Source organism: Salvelinus alpinus, chromosome 18 (genome assembly GCF_045679555.1).
Source record: "Salvelinus alpinus chromosome 18, SLU_Salpinus.1, whole genome shotgun sequence".
In the NCBI taxonomy this organism is placed as follows: Eukaryota; Metazoa; Chordata; class Actinopteri; order Salmoniformes; family Salmonidae; genus Salvelinus; species Salvelinus alpinus.
Window position 1 is genome coordinate 44885224 of NC_092103.1, and position 27810 is coordinate 44913033.

Sequence of the window (27810 nt, forward strand, 5' to 3'; positions counted from 1 at the left end):
AGACTTAACAAACTGAGGATAAGGACCAGACTTAACAAGCGTTTGATGAGAAGCTGAGGATAAGGGCCAGACTTAACAAGCGTTTGCTGAGAAGCTGAGGATAAGGACCAGACTTAACAAGCGTTTGCTGAGAAGCTGAGGATAAGGGCTAGACTTAACAAGCGTTTGCTGAGAAGCTGAGGATAAGGGCCAGACTTAACAAGCGTTTGCTGAGAAGCTGAGGATAAGGGCCAGACTTAACAAGCGTTTTCTGAGAAACGGAAGATAAGGGCCAGACTTAACAAGCGTTTGATGAGAAACTGAGGATAAGGGCCAGACTTAACAAGCATTTGATGAGAAACTGAAGATAAGGGCCAGACTTAACAAGCGTTTTCTGAGAAACTGAAGATAAGGGCCAGACTTAACAACTGTTTTCTGAGAAACTGAGAAATAAAAGTGAAATCTAGAACATTTAGATTTTTTTATGATAACCTCTAGCTGTGCCATGTTCCGTTGGAAAACGTTCTCAAACGTTTTTGTGGCAAATAGAAATTGTGTGTTGGGGGACTATGTTGATGTGGTACTGATTATATTGTGTGTTGGGGGACTGTGTTGATGTGGTACTGATTATATTGTGTGTTGGGGGACTATGTTGATGTGGTACTGATTATATTGTGTGTTGGGGGACTATGTTGATGTGGTACTGATTATATTGTGTGTTGGGGGGCTGTGTTGATGTGGTACTGATTATATTGTGTGTTGGGGGACTATGTTGATGTGGTACTGATTATATTGTGTGTTGGGGGACTATGTTGATGTGGTACTGATTATATTGTGTGTTGGGGGACTATGTTGACGTGGTACTGATTATATTGTGTGTTGGGGGACTATGTTGACGTGGTACTGATTATATTGTGTGTTGGGGGACTATGTTGATGTGGTACTGATTATATTGTGTGTTGGGGGACTATGTTGACGTGGTACTGATTATATTGTGTGTTGGGGGACTATGTTGATGTGGTACTGATTATATTGTGTGTTGGGGGACTATGTTGATCTGGTACTGATTATATTGTGTGTTGGGGGACTGTGTTGATGTGGTACTGATTATATTGTGTGTTGGGGGACTATGTTGATCTGGTACTGATTATATTGTGTGATGAGGGACTATGTTGATGTGGTACCTATTATATTGTGTGATGAGGGACTATGTTGATGTGGTACTGATTATATTGTGTGTTGGGGGACTATGTTGACGTGGTACTGATTATATTGTGTGATGAGGGACTATGTTGATGTGGTACTGATTATATTGTGTGATGAGGGACTATGTTGATGTGGTACTGATTATATTGTGTGATGAGGGACTATGTTGATGTGGTACTGATTATATTGTGTGTTGGGGGACTATGTTGATGTGGTACTGATTATATTGTGTGTTGGGGGACTATGTTGATCTGGTACTGATTATATTGTGTGTTGGGGGACTGTGTTGATGTGGTACTGATTATATTGTGTGTTGGGGGACTGTGTTGATGTGGTACTGATTATATTGTGTGTTGGGGGACTATGTTGATGTGGTACTGATTATATTGTGTGTTGGGGGACTATGTTGATCTGGTACTGATTATATTGTGTGTTGGGGGACTATGTTGATCTGGTACTGATTATATTGTGTGTTGGGGGACTATGTTGATCTGGTACTGATTATATTGTGTGTTGGGGGACTGTGTTGATGTGGTACTGATTATATTGTGTGTTGGGGGACTGTGTTGATGTGGTACTGATTATATGTTGACTCCTACATCTCTGTCTTCCGTGTTTGTGTGCCCTTTAATATTTCAACCTCCATCTTGTGATATTATTCGATTTGTCTGCACCTTTAAGATATGACCAAAATTATCGTTTAGACAAAGGGATATCAGACTAACACATTTATAATACTGTGGATTGTTTTAGAGATCATTTTAATAAATAAAACAATTTCTGATCTTTCTTGCAGTGACCAGAATTGCACTGTATAAACAAAGCCAACAACCAAAACAAACAATGCAGTGATATTTTAAGTAGTTATATTTTAGCAAATGAAAGCCCACAGAGTAAGGTTCAATGATACAGCTTGAAACTACCAATTGCTCTGCAGTCAAGTAAATCCCGCTGTCTGCCGTGCACGCTGGACTCTAGGGGGGCTTTGTGGGGTTGTTTGGAAACCTAGGGCTATAGTGACACGCTAATGTGGAGAGTCCTGACCCCCCTCACCCCTAACACCCTCTAAAGGGCTAGGGACAACCCCACCCTGGTTTAATCGTAAGACGTTCACATCCCCCACAGTGCCTAAGGAAACACAGGCTGTCACAAAATGAGAATATGTATTGCATTATACCAGTAGCTCAAATGTGAAATATGGATGTTTTATTCATTATTGATTTCTCTTAATTGTTCCGCTTGGTTTTTCCTCAGCTGGAAACATAGATCACACTGCCTCGTGGGGGAATTACTGTAATGGTTCAAGATCCGTGTTGAATACTCCATCATGCTTGGCACACGTTCTATAATCTAAATACGGTGTGATGTCTGCTAGTCGTAACACGAACAATGCAGATAGATAGATGACATTTCTGGATGTGACGCCACATCTTTGAAGTCGAAGTGGTTTAGTAGAAAGGTTATATTAGCAGTGTTGACATAATCAGAATTAGAGGAATTTATTCAACAGAAAATGGCGATTGCACCAACAAATCCACATTTTTTAAATTAAGTTTGGAATGGGGGACCTTTCAGGAGAGCTATACCACCCAGCTGGGAAAAATGGCAACATGTAGGACACCGAACTCTTTGTGCACAGTTTGGAGAGGTCTGTTTATATGTTAGTATACCGGCCAACCTTTGGCATCACATCTCCTTACAGTCCTATGTTTGGAATATTAACTTGCCCCTCACTGTCTAGCTTATAATTATCGATAATCTTTCCTGGGGTCAAACCTCAACTCCTATTTGCTCCCAATATCACTTCTGTTTTCGTTTTCTGAACCGTGACCTTTACTGTTGACCACACTGTTGTGGGACTCCTTCAAAGTCAACAGGGCGGCCATTTTGAATTTGAGTTCCAATACAGATTACAAAAGACAACAGGGCCAAGATTCAGGCAAGATGGAGTGACAGCCAGTGTCTATGCTGGTTCCTGATATTTGCCCTTTGGGTTTCTCCATCGGTGCTGAAGGAGAGTCCCTTGAACGCCCTGGGAAAGAAAACACAGCTCCAGTAACTCAAGCTGGTCCTTGGTCAATAAAGACACACAAGACTGTTTGGCCACACGGACACCTCACACATGGCCCTCAGACCACATAGGAAATTAGCCCAGCCACAATATTTTCAATAGATTTACAAGCAATACCACCTTTTTTCACTATATCACTGAGCCCTTTGCTCTAAGCCAGTGATTCATTTTCTTAGCCTTAATTTCTCCTTCTCATTCCACTATCAAACTAAGCACGGTGTGGACCTCAGGTTGTATGTCAGGCCATGGGTTTATATATATATATATATATATATATATATATATATATATACAGTGGGGCAAAAAAGTATTTAGTCAGCCACCAATTGTGCAAGTTCTCCCACTTAAAAAGATGAGAGAGGCCTGTAATTTTCATCATAGGTACACTTCAACTATGACAGACAAAATGAGAAGGAAAAAAATCCTGAAATTGTAGGATTTGTAGGATTTTTAATGAATTTATTTGCAAATTATGGTAGAAAATAAGTATTTGGTCAATAATAAAAGTTTATCTCAATACTTTGTTATATACCCTTTGTTGGCAATGACAGAGGTCAAACGTTTTTCACACACTGTTGCTGGTATTTTGGCCCATTCCTCCATGCAGATCTCCTCTAGAGCAGTGATGTTTGGGGCTGTTGCTGGGCAACACGGACTTTACACTCCCTCCAAAGATTTTATATGGGGTTGAGATCTGGAGACTGGCTAGGCCACTCCAGGACCTTGAAATGCTTCTTACGAAGCCACTCCTTTGTTGCCCGGGCGGTGTGTTTGGGATCATTGTCATGCTGAAAGACCCAGCCACGTTTCATCTTCAATGCCCTTGCTGATGGAAGGAGGTTTTCACTCAAAATCTCACGATACATGGCCCCATTCATTCTTTCCTTTACACGGATCAGTCGTCCTGGTCCCTTTGCAGAAAAACAGCCCCAAAGCATGATGTTTCCACCCCCATGCTTCACAGTAGGTATGGTGTTCTGTGGATGCAACTCAGCATTATTTGTCCTCCAAACACGACGAGTTAAGTTTTTACCAAAAAGTTCTATTTTGGTTTCATCTGACCATATGACATTCTCCCAATCTTCTTCTGGATCATCCAAATGCTCTCTAGCAAACTTCAGACGGGCCTGGACATGTACTGGCTTAAGCAGGGGGACACGTCTGGCACTGCAGGATTTGAGTCCCTGGCGGCGTAGTGTGTTACTGATGGTAGGCTTTGTTACTTCGGTCCCAGCTCTCTGCAGGTCATTCACTAGGTCCCCCCGCGTGGTTCTGGGATTTTTGCTCACCGTTCTTGTGATCATTTTGACCCCACGGGGTGAGATCTTGCGTGGAGCCCCAGATCGAGGGAGATTATCAGTGGTCTTGTATGTCTTCCATTTCCTAAAAATTGCTCCCACAGTTGATTTCTTCAAACCAAGCTGCTTACCTATTGCAGATTCAGTCTTCCCAGCCTGGTGCAGGTCTACAATTTTGTTTCTGGTGTCCTTTGACAGCTCTTTGGTCTTGGCCATAGTGGAGTTTGGACTGTGACTGTTTGAGGTTGTGGACAGGTGTCTTTTATACTGATAACAAGTTCAAACAGGTGCCATTAATACAGGTAACGAGTGGAGGACAGAGGAGCCTCTTAAAGAAGAAGTTATAGGTCTGTGAGAGCCAGAAATCTTGCTTGTTTGTAGGTGACCAAATACTTATTTTCCACCATAATTTGCAAATAAATTCATTAAAAATGTGATTTTCTGGATTTTTTTTTCTCATTTTGTCTGTCATAGTTGAAGTGTACCTATGATGAAAATTACAGGCCTCTCTCATCTATTTAAGTGGGATAACTTGCACAATTGGTGGCTGACTAAATATTTTTTTGCCCCACTGTGTATATATATATATACAGTACCAGTCAAAAGTTTGGACACACCTACTTATTCCAGAGTCGGGCGGGAGGGTGCGGGCAGCAATCGGTTGAAGAGCATGCACTTAGTTTTACTAGCATTTTAAAGCAGTTGGAGGCCACGGAAGGAGTGCTGTATGGCGTTGAAGCTCGTTTGGAGGTTTGTTAGTACTGTGTCCAAAGAAGGGCCAGATGTATACAGAATGGTGTCATCTGCATAGAGGTGGATCAGAGAATCACCAGCAGGAAGAGCGACGTCATTGATATATACAGAGAAAAGAGTCGGCCCGAGAATTGAACCCTGCGGTACCTCCATAGAGACTGCCAGAGGTCCGGACAACAGGCCCTCCGATTTGACACACTGAACTCTATCTGCGAAGTTGTTGGTGAACCAGGCGAGGCAGTCATTTGAGAAGCCAAGGCTATTGAGCCTGCCGAATAACAGTGAAGACATCAAAACTATGAAATAACACATATTGAAGTGTTAAACAAATCAAAATATATATACTCATCTGGCCAGCATCCCAGAGTCGCCTCTTCACTGTTAACGTTGAGACTGGTGTTTGGCGGGTACTATTTAATGAAGCGGCCAGTTGAGGACTTGTGAGGCGTCTGTCTAAAGAAGGCCAGTTTTATTGCTTCTTTAATCAGAACAACAGTTTTCAGCTGTGCTAACATAATCACAAAAGGGTTTTCTAATGATCAATTAGCCTTTTAAAATGATACATTTGGATTAGCTAACACAACGTGCCATTGGAACAGCAGCCATTGGTTGCTGATAATGGGCCTCTGTATGCCTATGTAGATATTCCACAAAAAATCAGCTGTTTCCAGCTACAATAGTCATTTACAACATTAACAATGTCTACACTGTATTTCTGATCAATTTTATGTTATTTTAATGCACAAAAAAATGCTTTTCTTTCAAAAACAAGGACATTTCTAACTTTTGAACGGTAGTGTATAATATTTTTTTATTAAAAAAATTCTGTGAGAAAACAAACTCAATCAACTTTAACGTGACTAAAACCAAATCGAAACAGTGTAGAAATTATAATGGACCTAAATTTAAACAATATGGATAGAGGAAAAATGTTTGCATTTTTTCCAGCATGGAAAAAATGCTGGAACAGCATTTTCTATTTCCAGCATGGAAATAGAAAACAAATTCACTGCGGCCCTCCGGACCTCGTTGATGACCAATTGCATCCAGCGGATATCGTTGAAGACCAAATGCAACTCTCCGGACCTCGTTGAATACCAAATGCGACTCTCCGGACCTCGTTGAAGACCAAATGCAACTCTCCGGACCTCGTTGAAGACCAAATGCGACTCTTTGAACATCGTTGAAGACCAAATGCGACTCTCCGAACATCGTTGAAGACCAAATGTGGCCCCCAGACCTCGTTGAAGACCAAATGCTGGCCCCGGGGCAAAATGAGTCTCGTTTAACCCATGGTTTAACCCATCGTACCCTGTAAACTTAGCCTCGGTGATCCTCCTCAGCCATTAATGATTTTTCAGTGTCATTAGTGCCTACTGGTACATGTCTGTGGAATGCCTGCGATCTGTTTGAAGCCTGAGCCGGCTGACAGGGCCCGGGGGGACGACTCACCGTGGCAACGACCCCAAGGGTTAACTCAAGCCACCGGCGTCCCATGCCTCCTGCTCCCTGTCGCCCGGGGCTATGGCCCTGCACCGCCGCACGTCACTGTGTGCTTTTCCCAGAACCCTCACTGCCTGCCTAGGCCAGAGTGGACACATCTCACGGTCAGTCAAATCAGTCGCTACCGGTGAGGCTCAGCTGAGGAGGTCAAAGTTCAGATGGAAAAGAATAGAGCAGAGATCAGTCACTGTTCTGACATTTTTTTAAAGTCATGAAACATGTCATCAACTGTTAAAACAGTACTTCCTCAGACATACACTGACTGTACAAAATATTAAGAACACCTTCCTAATATTGAGTTGCAATATTTCACAGGGATTCTGGCCCATGTTGACACCAATGCTTCCCACAATTGTGTCAAGTTTGCTGGATGTCCTTTGGCTGGTGGACCATTCTTGATACACACGGGAAACTGTTGAGCGTGAAATACCCAGCAGCATTGCAGTTCTTGACACAAACCGGTGCTCCTGGCACCTGCTACCATACCCCGTTCAAAAGGCACTTAAATATTTTGTCTTGTCCATTCACCCTCTGAATGGCACACATACACAATCCATGTCTCAATTGTCTCAAGGCTTAACAATCCTTCTTTAACCCCGTCTCCTCCCCCTTCATTTACACTGAAGTGGATTTAACAAGTGACATCAATAAGGGATGATAGCTTTCACCTGGATTCACCTGGTCAGTCTATGTCACGGAAAGAGCAGGTGTTCTTAATGTTTTGTCCACTCGGTGTAGAGCACAACTCACCCAGTACATGGTGCTGAGTTTTACTTTGGTTTAGACAGGACTGCTGTTACAACAGAGAGTGCTCTTCCTTCAACGTTGGTCCTTTATTTCTTACCTTGTGATGAAGAAATAAATGGTTGTTGCGTTGTTGCGTTGTGTACTCAATAGAAGATTGTAGGTGACATGTTTTATGAGATTATGAAAACACACAGTATCTAGTGGTTCATGAGCACAGCTAATTCATGTAGACCTGTGGTAAATATACCAAATCTTATTCAGGTCTTCTCTCAAACAAGTATTTTAGTCATTACAAAAATTGCTTTATAACAGGTAAACAATTTGAAAACCACTCTTTGGTCGACTCAACGCTATTCCTAGAAAAGGTGTTTTTTTTAATCTTCTGCTAATTTGATTTGAAAGAGACCGGATGAATGAAAAGATCCAGATAACGCCCGTTGTTAAAGTTCTGTGTACTCGTCTTTTTTAGCAAACAGAGGCAGAGCTGTTCTCTCTGTCTAAACTTTACCCATGGTTTTATGGAAGCCCAATATAACCACCGAGCAATTATGTCATGAGAAGAAAACAAATATTGCTCCATCTTTATGACATTGCTTTCATATCCGTCAAAAGGCTTTTAACGTAAACCAATTCAGTGATTCAGCTACACTGTGACAGTTTACCTAAACTAGTGACGTCACGTACAGTACATATCATTATACATGTACAAAGCTAGAAATATGAGGATACTGCTTGAATTAATTTAGCAAATACCAACCTAGAGATAGAAGAGAGAGCTAAAATACCAACCTAGAGATAGAAAGAGAGATAGAATAAAATGCATTGTATAGGCCTACGCAGGATGGCTTGGTCTTCTCTCCCAGTCTGCACCTTCCAGTTCTTTGGTGTTGTAGAATCGGACATTGCTTTTGAGTATTTGGACACAGTGCAGATAGGTCCTAAAACTTCGGCCAACGCTCGGTGTTAACTGCTAGCCTGTTACGTGACTCGCCAGCCTTGTCACAAGCCTGGCTATCACAAGTAGAGTCAGTAGAGTCCAACTGCAATTCCAACTGCTTATGACTGCGCTATTCTAGCCTTACGTTGGTTTCAGTTCTCAGGCAGCGTAACACACGTGTCAAAAGTCAGACAAGGCAACAGTGATCCATAACAATTAGAGCTTTATCATTAACCATGAAAGCAATGAAAGCTGTGCATTGTTTGATCACTTTTGACAGGTCTTGTGACATTTTACAGGTAATTGTAATGAAATAAACTGCAAACTACAGTAGTAACTACACAGTTAGGTTCCTAATCAGTCTAGTTTTTGAAAACGACATTTGATAGAAAGGTAATTTGTAAATGTTTTTTTTTGGTTCCCTTTGAATGCCACTGTGATGTTAAGTTTTTCTTGGTAAATAACAGTTGCAACAGTGTATTACAAAGCCTTACAGCTGAATAATCTCACACAATCAATGCTGAGCTTCAGAGCGCAGAAGTGGACAATCAACTGACTGCTCAATTATTTAGACCCTATCCCCTTCCCTCGGTCCTAATGGAATTCTGCCTAATCTCCCAACGTTCCCTATGGAATTCCAAACGGACACTCCCAATACCATTCCGACTGTCATAAGAATGACAGGCCTAATAAAGTTTCCATTGACAGAGGGAATGTATATGACCTGATATTAGTATGAGGTGGCCTCTGGTGTGTCAAGCACACAGACCCATGTCATGTCATTGACCTGATAACCGGTGACAACGCCCAAAGATATGAGGGTGGCCTCTACCATTGTCATCTATCATTTGATGCTATCTCATAAACTTAAATCTGTAACTTGTCAGAGGGTCACCAGGTCCATGATTGCTTCATATTACTTCATTATGCTTCATAATGCGTATGATACTTGTCGATTTGTGGAGATGAGTGCATTGATCCCTCTGAATCCCATGCATCCCAGACGGTGTCCGTCATTCACCACTGAAACCCGAGAAATGGTTTCCTGTGAAGATTTCAAACAGCATCCATTGAATAACTGTAGATGATGAGTCCCACTCAAGGATATTCATAAGGATAATTTCTTCAATGCATTTCTCATTCATATTTACAGTCCAGACATCACAGTTAAACCCAGTCCTCCTACTCTACAGTTATTGACACAGCGTTCTAAACTATTTAAAAAAGCTGAGCCATCACATCTCACTACAGTCGACCAGAGCTAAGGAGATGCCTCTCCAAAACATATATATGACTGCATTTACACAGGCAGTCCAATTCTGATCTTTTTCCACTAATTGGTCTTTTGACCAATCAGATCAGATCTTCCGCCAATAATTGGGCAAAATATAAATAATTGAGCTGCCTGGGTAAACGAAGCCCAAGTGTCTAACAATAGACTCCAGATGTGAGCAAATAGGAGAAGCTTGTTTGAAGTGAATGTATACCCTCTGTCGACAATGGGTTTAAAGTATTGCATTGATGGTTCAGGCATACTGTTCCAACCTACACGATTACGTTCTAATCAAAAATGGCTTCAACCACATCCAATTAACACAAGTCTAGTTAGTTAAGTGCTCGTTTCAAACCATTTAAAGGTTTGTATTTCATGCATCCCTAGTATTGGATAATCACGCTCTGAAGGGCTCCGTTGGGAAATGGCACATTCTGTGAAAGTGGTGAGGTTAATAGTAGCATTGGTAAAGTGGGCCTTTTGTTTGCGTGCCAGGTTAAAGAAGATGGATGCTGTGATTTAAGGGCCAGTGCCATTAAACCTAGCCAGAATGACCTCTCTAGTTTGGGCTCCTGAATGGAAATAATTACCAAGCGAAGAAGTCAATCCACTTTACATTAGCTGTGTTAGTATTCCTGTCAATAAGGCATTTCCTGATGTTAGCCGTGTTAGTATTCCTGTCAATAAGGCATTTCCTGACGTTAGCTGTGTTAGTATTCCTGTCAATAAGGCATTTCCTGACGTTAGCTGTGTTAGTATTCCTGTCAATAAGGCATTTCCTGATGTTAGCTGTGTTAGTATTCCTGTCCATAAGGCATTTCCTGATGTTAGCTGTGTTAGTATTCCTGTCAATAAGGCATTTCCTGACGTTAGCTGTGTTAGTATTCCTGTCAATAAGGCATTTCCTGACGTTAGCTGTGATAGTATTCCTGTCCATAAGGCATTTCCTGACGTTAGCTGTGTTAGTATTCCTGTCAATAAGGCATTTCCTGACGTTAGCTGTGTTAGTATTCCTGTCAATAAGGCATTTCCTGACGTTAGCTGTGTTAGTATGCCTGTCAATAAGGCATTTCCTGACGTTAGCTGTGTTAGTATGCCTGTCAATAAGGCATTTCCTGACGTTAGCTGTGTTAGTATTCCTGTCAATAAGGCATTTCCTGACGTTAGCTGTGTTAGTATGCCTGTCAATAAGGCATTTCCTGACGTTAGCTGTGTTAGTATGCCTGTCAATAAGGCATTTCCTGACGTTAGCTGTGTTGGTATGCCTGTCAATAAGGCATTTCCTGACGTTAGCTGTGTTAGTATGCCTGTCAATAAGGCATTTCCTGACGTTAGCTGTGTTAGTATGCCTGTCAATAAGACATTTCCTGACATTACCTGTGTTAGTATGCCTGTCAATAAGGCATTTCCTGACGTTAGCTGTGTTAGTATTCCTGTCCATAAGGCATTTTTTTTCTTTTACTTGATACGGCAAATCATCATACGTGGCCTACCTCAAATTGCAGTCATTTTCCATACTCCTTCGCTTTTTGTCATTTTTGCAGACAATGATGGACTTTTGGGTACAGTTTGGGTACAGTTACAGTAGTTCTGTCCCTTATATATCATATCTGCAGCCTCCTTTACAAGTTACGTCCCATTGTCCGTCTGATTCCATTACCAAAAGCTCAACCCTGATTCAAAACACAAGCATGTCACATCATAGGTGTTCTGTTGTTTCATTATTAGGCACTGCTCCAGTGTGTGCCTGTAGTTGCTTAGTAATTCATTAAAACATACCTCATTTCAGCTCACACGGCTCAGACAAGCTCCGCCACAGGTCTGCACTCTGCACACAACTACCAGCTGCTGACAAACATGTTTCAGGCCTATCTGGTATAATTTAATCGCATGTATACGAACAGGGTCATGGGTCGGAACAGTGAAACCAGTACTCTGGTAACATAGCTGCAGACAGGTGACAGCCATCTTTAATGTTTATGACAGAGCTCCCCTTCCCTTACCTCTGGTGATGTCATCAGGGCCCTGGTGTTATTAATAAATCATGCATGGCAGCGGGAGCTTGGGTTTCAACGCGAGTTCATTCCTAAAATAATCCACCGCTTTAAATGATCTCAGCAGAGAGAGAGAGAGCACACTTTCTAAAACAATAAACTAATCAACGTCGGAAACCGAGGAAACAACTCGCCTTACAGGGCACCGTAGGGCCAATCGGGCCTCACGCATTGACAGACAGTCTAACGGGCATCGCCGGTTGGTCCTCTTCTAACTGGTGAGTGTGAGGTACATCAATATAAAGTTATGGATGGACCCTAGCTTGATACAGTATGTATTTATTAGTTAGAGATAAATCATTGTCTCAATGTCAATGGGAGATTTGTGTTTCTCGCACAGATCTGAGATTATAGGATTCAGTTTAATAGTCAGTGTCATCACTACCAGATCAGATTAAAATATGATCTAAATATTACATAGAGGAAATTCACTTTACTCAGAGCTGTCATGTTCTGACCATAGTTCTTGTGTGTTTTGCTTGTTTTAGTGTTGGTCAGGACGTGAGCGGGTGGGCATTCTATGTTGTGTGTCTTGTTTGTCCGTTTCTATGTTTGGCCTAATATGGTTCTCAATCAGAGGCAGATGTTTTGTGTTGTCTCTGATTGGGAATCATATATAGGTGGCTTGTTTTGTGTTGGGGTTTGTGGGTGGTTGTTTCCTGTCTCTGTGTTTTCTCTGCACCAGATAGGGCTGTATCGGTAAGCCACGTTTGTTATTTTGTAAGTGTTCACTGTTTAATCGTCATTATTAAATCATGTTGAACACGAGCTACGCTGCGTCTTGGTCCGATCCCTGCTACACCTCCTCTTCAGACGAAGAGGAGGAAGGCTGCCGTTACAAGAGCATAAAAGCTAGTAAATGTAATGTTTATTTTGGCACTTTTTTTTAACTTGATCTAATCTTAGTCATTTTGACTAAAATATAATTAACCACTTCTGGTAAAATTGATAGATAGATAATTACTAGAAAGGACAAAGCCCCTCAGACCCCAGAAATTTGACTGGAACACTCATGGTTTCACTCAATGTGAATGGGACTGTCCGTTCTAGTAATTCTATTTCTATGGTGTGAATTGTTTCCCACCCTGGGGCGATAGCCCTGTAATCCAGATCTCTGGTTCAGATTACAGCAGGGGGATTAGGTCTGTCTGACTGGCTGCCTGCACCAAACACTGACGTCCACCATCTCTCCCCACATGTCATCATATCAAGTCCTCATATACCCCAATGTATATTGGTAAGGGACTCCTGTTTTAGGAGTGTTGTTAATCTTTCTGTGTTCCTAGTTCTTTACTATGGCCATAACCATTCAAATACAACAAACGTCCTTTTAACAAACGTTACAAACAATGTTCACTACCGTTCAAAAGTTTGGGGTCACTTAGAAATGTTCTTGTTTTCCATGAAATTAGCTGCAAAATGAATAGGAAATATAGTCAAGACATTGACAAGGTTATAAATAATGATTTTGAACTGAAATAAAAATGGTGTCCTTCAAACTTTGCTTTCGTCAAAGAATCCTCAATTTGCAGCAATTACAGCCTTGCAGACCTTTGGCATTCTAGTTGTCAATTTGTTGAGGTAATCTGAAGAGATTTCACCGCCTGCTTCCTGAAGCACCTCTCACAAATTGGATTGGCTTGATGGGTACGTCTTACGTACTATGCTCCATTATAGACAGAATACCAGCTGACTGCTTCTTCCCTAAATAGTTATTGCAAAGTTTGGAGCTGTGCTTTGGGTCATTGTCCAGTTGTAGGAGGAAATTGGCTACAATTAAGCGCCGTCCACAGGGTATGGCATGGCGTTGCAAAATGGAGTGATAGCTTTCCTTCAAGATCCCTTTTACCCTGTACAAATCTCCCACTTTACCACCACCAAAGCACCCCCAGACCATCACATTGCCTCCACCATGCTTGACAGATGGCGTCAAGCACTCCATCTTAATTTTTTCTGCGTCTCATGAATGTTCTTCCTTGAGATCCGAACACCTCAAACTTAGATTTGTCTGTCCATAACACTTTCATAACACAATCTTCCTCTGTCCGGTAAAACTGCAAAACATGTGACAAAGAAAATAGCTTTATGTCCTGATTACAAGGCGTTATATTTGGGGCAAATCCAATAACATATCACTGAGTACCAATCTTCATATTTTCAAGCATAGTTGAGGCTGCATCATGTTATGTGTATGCTTGTATTCGTGAAGGACACCTAGGGGGGTGAATACTTGTATCTTTCCAATCAAAATATGAGTTTTGTTTTCCATTAATGCAAATAATAATAAATAATTGTTTAATTGACAAAAAAAAGACTAAATTCATTTTAATCTCACTTTGTAACACGTTCTGACCTTAGTTCCTTTTTTATGTCTTTATTTTAGTTTGGTCAGGGCGTGAGTTGGGGTGGGCATTCTATGTTTTTCTATGTTTTGTTCTAGTCGTTATATTTCTATGTGTTTGGCCTAGTATGGTTCTCAGAGGCAGGTGTCGATCGTTGTCTCTGAGAATCATACTTAGGTAGCCTGTTTTCCCACTATGGGTTGTGGGTAGTTATTTTCTGTAGTGTTTTTGTTTGCACCTTACAGAACTGTTCGTTTGTCGGTTTGTTGTTTTTGTTCAGTATTCATTTATTAAATTATTATGAATACGTACCACGCTGCACTTTGGTCCTCTTCTCCTTCCACCAACGACAACCGTTACAGGGTGTGAATATTTTCTGAAGGAACTTGTATGTGAATTACAGATCGGCACAGTCTGACCTTTCTATCTGATTCTTCTGGAGAATCTTGTCGCTGGACCTGCTATAACTTCATGTTTGTCGTTGTCCTCAGGATGTCGGGTGATGCCTTCAAAACTGGCCACTAGGGGCAATGGTGAACACTATTACCATCAAGTAGGCTTGCGGCGTGTTACGGCGTTGTGGATGGGGATGACGGATGGGCGTAAGCCGCGTTCAATCCCAGTGCTTGGCAACCTTAACCCTTAACTTGATGACTGTGGTCCAGGGCCCGGTTTCCCATAAAGCATCTTAAGGCTAAGTTCATCGTTAGAACCATCGAGCTCAGAGCCGCTGAACAGAGCACAAGTCTGGTCTCTGTAGCTGGTGGCTAGTCAGCTTCTCCTCGACCACCACTGATCGGCGCCAACAGCCGATAGGATGCCGGAAGGCTCACTGCACATCAGCAGTAGTCAGTAGGCTCACTGCACATCAGCAGTAGTCAGTAGGCTCACTGCACATTCAGCAGTAGTCAGTAGGCTCACTGCACATTCAGCAGTAGTCAGTAGGCTCACTGCACATCAGCAGTAGTCCAAAGCAGCCTCGTAGTCGTCCCGAGCATTTGTGCACACCTCTACCACCTCAACCTCCAGCATTTAAATGAAAACATAACAGGCTGGCCAACCTGCTAGTTATCTAGCCAATCCAACCTTACATCTGATCTGTTTTATTATGCCAAACAAACAAAAACGAAACAGTAAAAACATTTAAATAAAAAATAAACTAAAATATTACTAATATTTACAGAATTGACACTATGATCAGTTTATAAGTGGTCTATCACTGTTATTATAGTCAGTCAAAACAGATTTTAAGGTCTATTTTTTTTAATGTTATTATTAACTTATTCAGGGTAGCCCAATTGAGACCACAGTCTTATTCCCCTTGGTGCCCTGGGTACAAACATTTTCTCAAAGTAGGAAGAACAATTTACATTAAAATTAAAACAAGAAGAAAAAAAATAAGCACAAGGCACAACCACACCACAACCTCAACACCAGAACCAGAACCACAACCTCAACACCAGAACCACAACCTCAACACCAGAACCACAACCTCAACACCACAACCTCACAATTTCAACAGATATACCACCACAATCAATCGAAGCAACTGCAATCCTCAATGAATTCATTCACCACCAGAGTTTTTAACTTCCCTAACGGCACCAGCGAATCAAGATGCAAGGATTTTTGTAGGTCATTCCAGCAATGGGACTAAAACTAGAGGATTTCACTCTATTGGTCGAGACCAGAGGGACCTCAAGAGTTAACCAATCCTGAGAGCGAGTTTGGTAGCTCATTCTTTATACTTCAGAAACGAAGTTAGGTAAGCTAATAAGTAATGGATAATGACAACACTCGCAGAACTTGTGTGTGTGCTTGCGCATGTGTGCATGCGCATGTGTGCATGCGTGTGTGTGTGCGTGCGCATGTGTGCATGTGTGTGCGTGCGCGTGTGTGCATGTGTGTGCGTGCGTGTGTGTGTGTGTGCGTGCGTGTGTGTGTGCGTGCGCATGTGTGCATGTGTGTGTGTGTGTGTGTGTGCGTGCGCGTGTGTGTGCGTGTGTGTGGCATTACACACAGGTTGGCTGGTCAAAAAATCAATTTGAAATAAATTGCCCAGGGAGCCTGTGAGACTTTGATAAATGGAGCCTGATTATTTTGAAGCTGTGTGTATATGGACATGGTCGGCGCTAGAGCTAACCGGGTCAGTTTTCTGGCAGGCAGAGACGTGTGTGTCAGCAACTCTACAGAGAGACTCTGGTTGTAGACACCTGACATCCAAAATAGTATAGGTTTATATTTTATTTTGTTGATCAATTTAAATATTTGTGTGTGTGTGTGTACTGTACGTGTGTGTGTGTGTGTGTGAGTGAGTGTGTGTGTGTGAGTGTGTGTGTACTGTGCGTGTGTGTGTGTGTGTGTGTGTGTGTGTGTGTGTGTGTGTGTGTGTGTGTGTGTGTGTGTGTGTGTGTGTGTGTGTGTGTGTGTACTGTACGTGTGTGTGTACTGTACGTGTGTGAGTGTGAAATGTTTACTATATATGCAGTAGGGGCCGTAATTATTGGATCCCTTGATGAAGATTAACAAATTATAAAATTATTATAATTATTATAAAATAAATCATACAAATACTGAGCTATATTTTATGCTGAAAAATATATTTATATATTATTTATACAATTGCTCAGAGAAATAGATTTTGTTTAACAAGTTACAAAACAAAATCTCAAAAAGATAGTAGTAAAAAAGGAGGATAATGACATGGAATCTTTTTCGACAATATTTCATGAGATTGGAGAACACACCGGAAGATATCGTTCCTCCATACAGAATCTCTCCGGATCCTTGATATCTTTCATCTGCCCTCTTCAATTCAAACCACAGGTTTTCAAATGGGGTTCAAGTCCACAGGTTTTCAAATGGGGTTCAAGTCCGGAGTTATAACCCCTATATTATTATTTTGTATTACTTCTTACAAAATGTATTTCTCTGACCAATAGGATAATTTTTGGGGGAATATATAATATAACTCAGATTTGTTTTATTTTTTATATTATATTATTTTTCACTCATCTTTATCAAGGGATCCAATAATTACGGACCCCACAGTATGTGTGTGAAAAGAGCTTCAAACCATAAATGACTGTCTAATAGCCAGTGTCCCAATTTGGCACCCTATTCCCTATATAGTGCACTACTTTTGACCAGAACCCATAGGGTGCCATTTGGGACACAGCCATATCTTGTATGAATTACAGCTTCTTAGCCCTCTCAGAGCTTGCACTCAGCAAAAGGAAGATGTCCCAAGGCGTTTTCCGCAGGGAAAAGTTAGCAGCCATCTTTGATGGTTAACCTCTGCTGACCCTTATCTAAAGGCTGGCCCAGGCTCCCACAGCATGCCACTCCTGCTTCTCATTACACTGCAGTGCAATGTGTTTGGGGGGGGAGGGGGGGGTTCAATCTTGAACATGGCAACCTGGCCATGAGGTTTACCAGGATGCATTGCCATGTTCGAGACAGACACGCACAATCGTTGGATTCAATCGCACCTATTCAAAGACAGAAAGTAGGCAGGGGGTTAGGACCTTTGGTTAACTCATAGCAATACCGCAACAGTGAAGTGATTCCAAAAATCTATTGATTTGGGAATAGAATGTCAAAATGAAGGACAAATGTTTAATGAAGGTAACTATAGGCCTTGCCTTTTGGAGATGGTGGATGGTGCACTATCAATGGTTCTATACATTTTAGCTAAATGGTTCCTTAGACTGCTGCAGTCATTCTACCACATTGGCAATGTCCCAGACTTAGCCAGGCTAACAAGATGGTGACAATCCCATCAAGAGGTTCTCCTCCAAGTTACAAAATAATCTCTTGACTGACGTCTGCCCAACAAATAAACAGTTCTAGGGATTCCAGCGTCGGAGCCTCAAGCTCCATGCTTTGAGCCCATTGTGTCAGATGTTAGTTAGTGTATAAAGATATACTCCGTGTGAAACCAAGTGGAGAACTCCAAAGTGAAGGACCTAGTCTTTCTGGTGGATAAGTCCTGGCTCTGTGTTGGAGAGTTGGAGATAGTACTGTGACCAGGAAACAGAGATGCAGACTACAGCGCAGCTGCCATCAGTCATTAGCTTTTTGAGGGACCTATGATGTCATTCCGGGGTAGAAAAACAAGCCCAATAGCTTTCTCAAAGACCTAAAGCATAGTCTCTGTGAAGGCCAATGATACTCATCCTCCACATTGCTCTGAATCTGACTGGATCAGCGGGTATGTATGTGCGTGTCTGTCTGTCTGTCTGTCTGTCTGTCTGTCTGTCGATCATTCTGATATAAATGCGTGCGTGCATGCTTGATTATGTGTGTGTGTATGTCTGGTGATCACCACCACTTTTCTCTCACTGCATATAACGCTTCCACCAAAGCACAATGGAGTGCATAAACAGTAGCCTCAGACCTATCCTCCCATAACCAGTAGCCTCAGACCTATCCTCCTATAAACAGTAGCCTCAGAACTATCCTCCCATAACCAGTAGCCTCCGACCTATCCTCCCATCAACAGTAGCCTCAGGCCTCCCATAAACAGTAGCCTAAGACCTATCCTCCCATAAACAGTAGCCTCAGACCTATCCTCACATAAACAGTAGCCTCAGACCTATCCTCCTATAAACAGTAGCCTCAGACCTATCCTCCTATAAACAGTAGCCTCAGACCTATCCTCCCATAAACAGTAACCGCAGGTCTATCCTCAAATAAACAGTAGCCTCAGACCTATCCTCCCATAAACAGTAGCCTCAGAACTCTCCTTCTATAAACAGTAACCACAGGCCTCCTATAAACAGTAGCCTCAGGCCTATCCTCCCAAAAACAGTAGCCTCAGGCCTATCCTCCTATAAACAGTAGCCTCAGACCTCCTATAAACAGTAGCCTCAGGCCTATCCTCCCATAAACAGTAGCCTCAGACCTATCCTCCCATAAACAGTAGCCTCAGAACTATCCTCCCATAAACAGTAGCCTCAGACCTATCATCCCATAAACAGTAGCCTCAGACCTATCCTCCCATAAACAGTAGCCTCAGACCTATCCTCCCATAAACAGTAGCCTCAGGCCTATCCTCCCATAAACAGTAGCCTCAGACCTATCATCCCATAAACAATATCCTCAGACCTATCCTCCCATAAACAGTAGCCTCAGACCTATCCTCCCATAAACAGTAGCCTTAGACCTATCCTCCCATAAACAGTAGCCTCAGGCCTCCCATAAACAGCAGACTCAGACCTATCCTCCCATAAACAGTAGCCTCAGACCTATCCTCCCATAAACAGTAGCCTCAGGCCTATCCTCACATGAACAGTAGCCTCAGACCTATCCTCCCATAAACAGTAGCCTCAGACCTATCCTCCCATAAACAGTAGCCTCAGACCTCCCATAAACAGGAGCCTCCGACCTCCTATAACAGTAGCCTCAGACCTATCCTCCCATAAACAGTAGCCTCAGGCCTATCCTCTCATAAACAGTAGCCTCAGCCCTATCATCCCATAAACAGTAGCCTCAGGCCTATCCTCCCATAAACAGTAGCCTCAGACCTATCCTCCCATAAACAGTAGCCTCAGACCTATCCTCTCATAAACAGTAGCCTCAGACCTATCCTCACATAAACAGTAGCCTCAGACCTATCCTCACATAAACAGTAGCATCAGACCTATTCTCCCATAAACAGTAGCCTCAGACCTATCCTCCCATAAACAGTAACCTCAGACCTATCCTCACATAAACAGTAGCCTCAGACCTATCCTCCCATAAACAGTAGCCTCAGGCCTCCCATAAACAGCAGCCTCAGACCTATCCTCCCATTAACAGTAGCCTCAGGCCTATCCTCCCATAAACAGTAGCCTCAGACATATCCTCCCATAAACAGTAGCCTCAGACCTATCCTCACATAAACAGTAGCCTCAGACCTATCCTCACATAAACAGTAGCCTCAGACCTATCCTCACATAAACAGTAACCTCAGGCCTAACCTCCCGTAAACAGTAGCCTCAGACTTTCTATAAACAGTAGCCTCAGGCCTCCCATAAACAGTAGCCTCGGGTCTATCCTCCCATAAACAGTAACCTCAGGCCTATCCTCCCATAAACAGTAACCTCAGGTCTATCCTCAAATAAACAGTAACCTCAGGCCTATCCTCCCATAAACAGTAGCCTCAGACCTCCTATAAACAGTAGCCTCAGACCTATCCTCCCATAAACAGTAGTGTCAGACCTCTCATAAACAGTAGCCTCAGACCTCCCATAAAGCACCAAAAACTCCCAACAGCCACCTGTACAGGACCTCTGTCCCTCATCTGTCCCTCATTTATCTCATCTCGTCCCAGCAGTGGTGTGTGTGTGTGTGTGTGTGTGTGTGTGTGTGTGTGTGTGTGTGTGTGTGTGTGTGTGTGTGTGTGTGTGTGTGTGTGTGAATATAAATATTAATATGATTTCACAGAACATGTTTTTTGTACTGTCAAGTTAAACAGAGAATTACAGTAGGCTATAGCCCATTGAATTTTTCCCTGAATGTAAGTACACCAGCTTTTTATTGTTAAAAAAACAAACACGTTTTAACTAACTAATAAATAGGGTAGCCATCAAGATCAATCAATAAGCAAACTAGCAAAACATATTTCGCACTCTATGTTTAACCATGTCCATTCTTTCTTTTATAGACTGTCATTAGTAATTACCTTACCATTACCATGTCACTACCTTATTGCAATGGTCAAGTTGAACAATGAACACCAGCCACAGGATATTGGTGAAGAATAGGATAACTATTGACTCTTTATATACAAATTTTATCAAGTTTTAAATTGAAATTTAGAGAGGGTTTAGCACTAGAATTCACATGCAATCTGCATTTAATCGGGATTTAAAAAAATAATAATTTTGCATTTTGCTCATGTTATGAACTATTTGTAATAGATAGCCTAGCCTATAGGCCTAGACTAGGATACACATCAAAAGAGGATACATTGACGGTCATCCAACTGTAATTGTGCATAATTTAATAAAGTATCAGTCGATGTAGTTGCAAAATTTCTGATATTATCCTAGCCTACTGAATTATCACCTTCAAGACACATAAATAAGTCAGTCACTTTTATGAAGGCTGTTGCTGGCGGCCCTTGCTCCCTTCCCTTGACACTTCTCTCAAGCCCGAGAATGTTAATAACCAAATTCCGCACAGGGTGGTTCTCAGCTCCGTGGAGATTCTCATGTTAAAGCCCGATCGACTGGAGCCATCGTAAAATGTTAGTCTAATTATCACTTCAAAATACTACGTTTCTACGAGTAGCTACTTTTCGACACATATGCAGGCGTTGTGACAGCAGCTATCACAAAATGCTGCCTTCTCCGCCTCACCCACACATTCGACGTCTCTGACTTCAATTAAACGCCAATTAAAATGTCAGGCAGGTGAGAGGAGCGAGGTTTTATCGAGGTTAGACTAATATTTCATTACTCACGGTGTGCAGCCAGTAGCTTATTTTAAACAGATCCCATTTGAGTCCTTTAAACCCGTGTAATCACATTTATATTTGTGTAGGCTATTTTTGTTAGAGAGGGGCCCGTTCGCAGTCTAGCTGCATTTCGTAAAATTAAAACTGGGCATCTATTATTTAGATTTTAACCTCCTGTCTGAACTATAGCCTCTATTTAATGTTTATGGAAAGAACAAAACCACGAGGCTTTATAGAATTTATGTAAGCCTATAACATTATCTATATAACATATATGCCTTTTGATTTGAATTCGTTCGATTCATGCGTTTCTGGGCCTAAAACAGATAAGCATAAAAAAAAGCCTATTCATTTTGAGTAATTTGAGAGAGAGATGTTGGAAATAGAACATCATGTTTTTGTAATAAATTAACATCTGTCATCATAGACGGCTGCAGCTATTAGACGTGCCTTTCATTCGATTTCAAATGCCTCCATCTTCATTTCTAAGAAACATTTAATAAAAAAATTAATAAAAAAACGCATATGCTATTTCTTTACAATTAAAATGTTAGTTATATTATGAATATAGGCCGAATGGATATTCATCACGCTTGCCCTACAGACAAGTATTAATTTCCAGATTCCTATTTTCGATAGTTTTGAGGCAATATATGATCGATTGCGATTATGGAATATTCTATAGAATATCGCAAACAATGGCATGAGTCTTCAATAGTTTCCTCCTGTTTAATAGCGCCATCTAGAAGCTAAATAGTGTACCACACATAATGGTATATAGTTATTTGAGATGTTGGACTTTAAGTCTCAAACTTTTAGCCTTACATTTGAGTCATTTAGCATACGGTCTCATCCATAGCGATGTACAGTAGTGAGTGCATACAGTTTGTGACTTTTTTTTAACGTACGGGTCCCCGTGGGAATCAAACCCACAACCCTGGCGCATGCTCTACCAACTGAGCTACAAGGGACTATTTATCTCACGTACGTGTAGCCACACTTTCATTCTTGAAGTTCATAGACATATGGGCAACAGAATAGCCTACACTATAGCTCTCGGCTATGAGGGATTTACAGAGGATTTTGATTTATAATTGATTTACAATAAAGTCTCAACAAGAAACATGTAGTAACCTTCATTAATAAATATGCATATTACCTCAATTATCACATCTAAGGCCTATGTGTTATGAACGTTGTTTTGCCTATATAAAACGTAGGATTGTAGGCCGAATGGGATCTGGAGAAACATAATACCTAATGTGCCAAAATGTCACCCACGTTGATATGCTACTTTCGTGGGACTCACAAAATGATATGAGTGACACCTGGTTACTTTTCACGTGTAAGATTATACATGTTTTTTATTTTTTATTTTATTGTTAACGCTGTCCTTGTAGACGAGTACCCACCGTCTGCTTAGAATTGGCCTAACCTTGACGCGGCCACCTGCTTCTTCTTTCCAGATACTATCGGTCTCCTCGTCGATACAGCCTGTCATCATTGTGACCGCAGGCAAGCAGAGCCAGTTGAGATACGCTTGATAAGTGGACAAACCGCCAGGTGACATTATGCCAGTTTAATGTGTCGTAGCTTGGTGTACACTGCGTTCAGAAAGTATTCATACCCCTTGACTTATTCCACATTTTTGTTGTGTTACAGCCTGAAATCAAAATGGATTACATTGGATTACAAAATGGATTATTTATACATTTATTATGGATTACATCTACACACAATAACCCCTTGGTGAAAACATGTTTTTAGAAATGTTTGCTAATTTGTTGAAAATGAAATACAGAAATATCTCATTTACATAAGTATTCACACCCTTGAGTCAATACATCACCTTTGGCAGCGATTACAGCTGTGAGTCTTTCTGGGTAAGTCTCTAAGAGCCTTGCACACCTGGATTTGCACATTATTCTTGAAAAAATTCTTCAAGCTCTGTCAAGTTGGTTGTTGATTATTGCTAGACATCCATTTTCAAGTTCTACCATAGATTTTCAAGCTGATTTAAATCAAAACTGTATAACTAGGCCACTCAGGAACATCCAATGTCATCTTGGTAAGCTCCGGTGTAGATTTGGCCTTGTGTTTTAGGTTATTGTCCTTCTGAAAAAGGAATGAATCTGCCAGTGTCTGGTGGAAAGTAGACTGAACCAGGTTTTCCTCTCGGATGTTGCCTGTTTAGCTCTATTCCGTTTCTTTTTTATCCTGAAAAACTCACCAGTCCTTAACAATTACAAGGATACCCATAACAAGATGCAGCCTCTACTATGTTTGAAAAAATGGAAAGTGGTAACCAATAATGTGTTGTATTATATTTGCCCCAAACATTACACTTTGCAGTATTACTTTAGTGCCTTGTTGCAAACAGGATGCATATTTTGGAATATTATTAGTCTGTACAGGCTTCCTTCTTTTCCATCTGTCAATTAGGTTAGTATTGTAGAGTAACTACAATGTTGTTGATCCATCCTCAATTTTCTGCTATCACAGCCGTTAAACTCTGTAACTGTTTTAAAGTCACCATTGGCCTCATGGTGAAATCCCTGGGTGGTTTCCCTCCTCTCCGGCAACTGAGTTAGGAAGGACGCCTGTATCTTTGTAGTGACTGGGCGTATTGATACAGTAAACCATCCATTGTATGTGTGGGCTACAAAGATGAGGTAGTCATTCAAAAATCATGTTAAACACTATTATTGCACAGTGAGTCCATGCAACTTATTATGTGACTTGTTAAGCACATTTTTACTCCTGAAATTATTTAGCCTTGTCGTAACAAAGGGGTTGAATACTTATTGACTCAAGACATTTCAGCTTTTCATTTTTAATTAATTTGTAAACATTTCTAAAAACAGAATTCCACTTTGACATTATGGGGTATTGTGTGTAGGCCAGTGACACAAATTCTCAATTTAATCCATTTTAAATTCAGACTGTAACACAACAAAATGTGTAAAAAGACATGGGGTGTGAATACATTCTGAAGGCACTGTAGCACAGAAGCATAGAAATCGACGAGCCAACCATTTAGGCCTAACCAGGCACGTTGTACCGTCCTCCAAAATGAGAGACAGCCAAACTCCATCACAAAGTGCATGCAAAAGCAGAACACACGTGAAACACAAATATTTATTCTGAGAAATGTTTTTTCTTGAACCAAAACAGTTATAGATTTATGCAATATTGTAATTTATTCATTAAGGCAGCTTGTTATATATGCCCAGCAATGTAGCCTACACACATAGTGATTTGCATATTTGGTTTTCTGTCATTTCAGTGAAATATTAAATACAAATATTCAAAACAGTTTTAATCAGCCTACTCAAAATAACCATATTAGTTATGGGAACAAGGAAATTGATGATTGATTGATTTACTAACCTCTTAAAACTTGCTGTCATGTCATTCCAATTACCTAACATTATTTTGACAGAGGGTACAAAATGAAGTGTAACACTTGCCCTCTCTCTCATTCTCCTCTCTGACCCATGTCCCTCTGAACAAAAAACCTACACTGAGACGCCTGATTTAGGGGATCACAAACGTAGACGGAGCTCTACGGGATCCTTCGCTCCTGACAAAAGGAGAGAGAGAAATTGGTGGGAGAAGGAGGAGACATTAATTCCCCTCTCAGCTGTAGGCGTTGTCGGATCCCCTGCCTACATTCCCCTCTCAGCTGTAGGCCTTGTCGGATCCCCAGCCTAAATTCCAACGGCTGACCTGGAGTCTGAGTCCCTGCATGTGGCCTCCAGTCTGTCCATGCAGACATGATGGACGCTCGGTTGTTAGTTTGAGACCAGACATTGGAGAGGTAGTGGGGGGGGGGGGGGGGGGTATAAAGGGGAAATGTAGTCTAGAGACATTTCGGTGACTCTTGCTACATTTCTGACCTCCCGAAGCTTCAGGAATGTCTAGGCCACCTCCTGTGTGTCTCACGCTCATGCCGGTAGCACGTTGCCACGGTTATCTCCAAAATATGCTCCAACCCAATAACATTGATCAGGTCCCCCCAGAGCAGTCAGAGAGAAACATCTAGCTCCCAGAGTTCATGGTGAGGTCAAAGGTAATGCAGCTCCTTTTCTCTCTGCATGGGACAGATAAGCTGATTCTGACACAGGACAGGATTTGGAGACTGTTCGGCCCCAGGTGGGTGAATCATGGATTTTGTGTTTCCAAGTGCCAAGTAGATGTCAAGTGAACCTAGTGTTTGGAATCTCCAGATTCTTAGCTAGATATCAATGTCCCTGCTCACATAGACTTGATAATTTCCTACATTACCATAATCAGATAATGTAATGTGATGTACAACTACAGTACCCATAAACCAATTGGATGACAGTCTTAGATTAAAACAATTAGTTTGACTGTTTTGTTCGTTTTTTATTCGATTTACTTAACAGTTTAAAAACACAATACAAACACACATGTGGCTACAATGCTTTTAAACTCATTGAGGATAACATAACATAACAATAACAAAAAACTAATTTCCATTGTGGTCTTCTCTAGTCAGTTGAGGTAGTTCAGAACGACAGCAAGGCTTGGTCGGATGTAGGGAGCATCAATGGTGCAGGACAGAGAGAATAAGTCAAGACAGTTCAGATTATTATTATTTTTTACAGTTCCTCTGTAACCACTCCCCGGGCCGTTGGTCGCTCGTCCGTCGCTGCTCAAAATATAGCACCCATTTAGGTGATAGCCCTTGCAGCATGGAGACGTGCTAAAAGGCCACCACACATCGGCCGTTCGGTCCGGAGCAGTACCGACGATCCTACCTCTGCCGTTTCTGCACACCGTGTTCGGTGCTCATCCTTCGAAAGAAATCAGGTGACGACACAAAAGATGGTGTTAGCAACCTTCTGTCTCCTCATCAATACACCCACTATGTCTATTCCATTCTATTTTGTATCACTCATATCAGGAAACGACCCCCCCCCCCCACCCCTCCTCCCCATGTTAAGAGACACACAATCATGCCATTTTGTCTCAGATGTTAGGGGCTTTTCATAGAATCTCCACTAAATACATGAGAGAGACGGAGGAACAGGAACAGGTATCTGCTAGCTACACAATACCCATAGACTTCCAGTCATTACGCTAATGCTAGTTAGCATTGGCTCGTGAAACTAACTCTAACTTCCTTCATAATGTACACAGAGACATAACAATGTATCCACGAGTTCACCTGACTCTGGGGAAATAGATACAGGGTCTCATTGCCAAGATCACAGTTGATCATGGCCCCACCGAATGTACATTAAACACAAATATTTCTGAAGAAAACAGAATATTGACACTAAATTCTAGGACTACCAACATATTTTCTCATTATCATACAATGTAATAAAGTAAATAGTTGTTTTAATGTAAAGCAAAGGACTAATGAGTATTTATTTCTCATGTTTTTACACATATTGAAGAAATTTTGGCTCATTATTTTGGCCGTAAGGGTTGGTAATGCCAATGATATCTCCGGCAAAGCATAGGTGTGTGCCATTGTCAACAGCAGTTGGGTTAGCTATATACATCCTTCAATCATTCCTCTCTCTCTCAAAAAAAAATGATCATAAAAACGTATTAAGAACGATTTCTGGTTTCTTATGAAATTGGCAAACCTTTCCCGAAGACCTCAAAGGTCAAGGCGTAAAATACCAAAGTCATTTTTCACTTAAAGCACTTTTGTCTATTCCCACAAAAGGTTGAATCCCAAGGTTCTGAAGTATGAAGGTGTTCCATTTGCTCGATAGTATGTATTGATTGGTTTGTTATTAGTTGGGGGAGAACGTTTAACTCTGGAGGGGGTCAAAGGAGAAGTTCTCTGGTATCGACGGGAGGTGTCACGGAGTGCATTCTGCAATAAAGGGAAGATTTGGAAAAGAAAACTGTCAAAGAAAACTGAAAAGTTTCAATAAGGTTTCAGAGGATCAATGAGGATGTGGAGATGTAGATTTGTGTCTAAAGAATGGGATTGGATTGGCTGTAACGCTACACCAATGTCTGTGTGACAAAAACACAAGGTACAACCTAAAGGTCATTTTACTCAAGTCAGGATCAAATTCTCATTCTGTGGGTGTTTATTGAAAGGCTCCGCATTGATCCAGTGACTTGTGGCCTATTCGATTTGTTTGCCTCTGTCCATTCCTTATTGTTTCCATAATCGCTATGAGAACATTAAGGTGGGATTGAAAGACGGT